Below are 3,620 nucleotides of genomic sequence, written 5' to 3'. Positions count from 1 at the left end.
CATTTACTATTTAAAAAGAAGATCACTTAGGTTTTAGAGGTTGAGATACAGATTACTTTAGATTTTCTTTTTGTTTTCTCTGTAAAGTATGAGTAACTAAACCTCCTGGTTAAGGTTAGAAGCTCTGCTTATTCCTGTGGATTAATATTATTACTCTTCTCTTTCAATTAATGTTTGATTCAGTTCTAAGGTGGTGTTTTCGTTCTTAATCCTATAGATCTGGGGTGGAACGGAAGTTTGATCCCTGATTCTACATGAGCTTTTTGTGATACTCTGACCAAGGTCGCTTGAGCTACAGCTTGAAAATACTCCTCCTAAACTGAGGGTTACCTGTGTTTGATTGGGATATGTGACATGAAATCCTGTCAGTTTTGGGTAATTAAGGTTTTTGTGACGCTAAACTAGAATGCTGAGCTTCACCCTTGTTCGAATCGAATGACCACTGACCCTGGCTTTTGATGAAAATCAGAGGAGATTAAATTGCCCAGGGATTGGGGTTTAATCAATTACAGTTTGTCATGGAAAGAATCATTCATTTTTAAAATAGTCAGCAAGAAGTATTAATCTGAAAAGATAAGCATCTTCGAATCCTTAACCACTTCCATATATTATCTCTTTAACAATCTTTAATTGCTTTTCTTTACTTTCTGGATTTATGCGCCTACAACAACACAACTCTTTTTTTGTTTCCCTGACTAAGTTTCGCAAGACAACTATTGCTTGTTCAATCCAATAATTCTCGTGGGATCGACTCTCACTCACCTGAGGTATTACTTGGACGACCCGGTGCACTTGCCGATGAAGTTGTGCGAGTTCAAATTTTGCGCACCAAGATTTTGGCACCGTTGTCGGGGATTGTTTGTGATTGACAACTACCGGTTATCTTGTTGCTTAGATCAAGTACTTTTTACTCGTTTTTCTTTTAATTGTTTTTTCTTGTTAAATTTTCGAACCCTCTTTGTTTTCTTTTCTTAAAATTTTTCAAAAATTCATCTTAGTCATCTTTTTCTCTTTTCCGGATTTTGTGTCAAAATTTTAAGTTTGGTGTTTCTTAGTTGTTTTGGTTACTTATTTTTCTTCTTCTTGATTTTCGAAAATTGTTCTTGTTTGCTTTCTTTTTGTTCGAATCTTTTTAGTAATTTTCTCTTGTTTGATTTCAAAATTTTTAAGTTTGGTGTCTTTTTTGTGTTTTCCTTTTCTTTTTGAATTTCAAAAAAAATTAAAACCCTTTCTTTTAATTTTTGAAATTTTAATTTAAATTCTTGAATCTTTATCTTATCTTTATTCAAATTCAAATTTTAAGTTTAGTGTTTCTTTAGTTTGTTTTCATTTTGAATTTCAAAAAAAAATTTAAAACTCCTCCCCTTTTAATTTTTGAATTTTATTTTTTTTTTAAATTAAATCTTACATCTTTACCTTAATTTTAATTTCAATTCTTAAGTCTGGTGTTTCTTGTTAGTGAAGTTAAATTTTCAAATCATATCTTGTTTATCTTTCTTGATTCTTGATCTTTATCTTATTTATCTTTTCCTTGATTCTAAGTTATTTGATTTTTTTTATTTAAATTGAAATTTTAAAATTCAAAATTTAAGTTTTCTTTTTCTCTCTTTTTGAAATTTGAAAACTTTGAAAACTTTTTCTTTTGAATTTTCGAAAATCTTTAATTAAATTGTACATCTTTATCTTATCTTTATTTAGTTTTAAATTTTAAATTCGGTGTCGTCTTTCTTTTCCTATTTGGATTTAAAAACTTTTTAAAACCTTCTCCCTCTAATTTTGAAATTTTAGATTAATTCTTGCATCTTATCTTGATTTAAATTCAAATTTTAAGTTTAGTGTTTCTTTGGTCTTTCATTTCCCTTCTTTTTTAAAATTTCGAAAACGTTTAAAAGCCCTTTCTTTGTATTTTTTATTATTATTTTTCAAAATTTCTAAATTACTTTTTTATTTTAGAATTAGTATTCTATTTCTTTATTTATTTTCGAATTAAAACAAAAAAATTGAAAACCCTTTCTTTTAATTCTTGCATTCTTGTTCTTGAATTTTCCTGTTTATAATTTCTTACTTTATATTACTTTATCTCTTTTTAAGATATCTCACTTGGAACTCTCTATACTCTGATATAGAGACTCTCCCTTTTTCTTTGCCTTTTGTTTGTGTATGCAAGAACAGGAAGAGTTCACTATGGACCCAAATGGGAGTGCACAATCCAGAAGAACCCTGGGATCTTACATAGTTCCCAATCCTGATTTCTATGGAAGGAGCATTTGTGTGCCTCCTATCAAAATAGAAAATTTTGAGCACAACCCACAATTGATCACTCTAGTGCAGCATAATTGTCAGTTTCATGAACTCTCACAGGAAGAACTCAATGAGTTCTTCGCTAATTTTCTATAGATCTGTGACACCGTAAGGACCAACAGAGTAGAACCTGACATCTACAGGCTGCTACTTTTTCCGTTTGCTGTGAAAGATCAAGCAAAAAAATGGTTGGATGCTCAACCCAAAGAAAGCATGAACACACGGAGTAAAGTAGCGAACAAGTTTTTGACTAAATATTTTCTCGCAAGGAAGCTGACTAAGTTGAGAATAGATATTCAGACCTTTAAGCAAGGAGAGAGCGAGTCTCTCTACGATGCTTAGGAGAGGTACAAGCTGATGCTTAGAAAATGCCCCACGAAAATGTTTTCAGATTGGGTTAAGCTGGATATTTTCTATTATAGACTCACGGACATGGCCAAGATGTCCCTAGATAACTCTATTGGTGGTTCAATACAAATAAAGAAGACAACTGAAGAAGCTGATGAACTTATTGAGATGGTTGCTAACAATCAGTATTTATACTCATCTGGAGAGATCACAATGAAAGGGGAAGTCAAGGCAATGTCCATTGAACCCACCACTCCTGAACAAAATGATAGTCCAGTAGTTGCACTTTCTCACACAACAAGTGCTGAGCTTGCAAGAAGTATTACAGGAGACCCGAGCCTCCAGCAAGAATATGAAAGTACAGTTGAACTAGGCCAAACAGCAGATATCTGAACATATAAGAGAAGAGTGCCAAGCTATTCAATTGAGGAGTGAAAGGACATTGAATACCCAACCTCAGAACAGTAGAGCACAGGATAAGGAGAAAACGTCATAAGATGAAAACGCAGTGACCCAGAGCATCATCAGGGGCACTGAATGCCCAGAAGGGGGCAGAACAGGCGTTCAATGCCCAGATAGGGGCAGCTCAGGCGTTCAATGCCCAGAGAGGGGAGAAGCTATAAACGCCAATCCAAGGGATCTATCCCCTAGACACCCTGATAACCCCATTCCGATTACCCTGGATATTCATCCTACATTGCCAAAAGCCCCAGAATATCAGGGCAAGCTACCATACCCTCAGAAGCTCTAGAAGGCAGAAAAGGACAAGCAGTTTGCCGAATTCTTGGAAGTTTTCAAGAAACTTGAGATGAAAATCCCTTTTGCAGAGGCTCTAGAACAAATGTCTTCCTATGCTAAGTTTATAAAGGACATATTGAGTAACAAAAGGGATTGGAAAGAGGCAAAAATAGTTGTGCTCACCAAGGAGTGCAGTGCAGTCATTCAAAGGAATCTACTGAAGAAACTTCAAG

Source organism: Arachis hypogaea, chromosome 7 (genome assembly GCF_003086295.3).
Source record: "Arachis hypogaea cultivar Tifrunner chromosome 7, arahy.Tifrunner.gnm2.J5K5, whole genome shotgun sequence".
NCBI classification, from domain to species: Eukaryota; Viridiplantae; Streptophyta; class Magnoliopsida; order Fabales; family Fabaceae; genus Arachis; species Arachis hypogaea.
Note: the sequence above shows the minus strand (reverse complement) of the source record.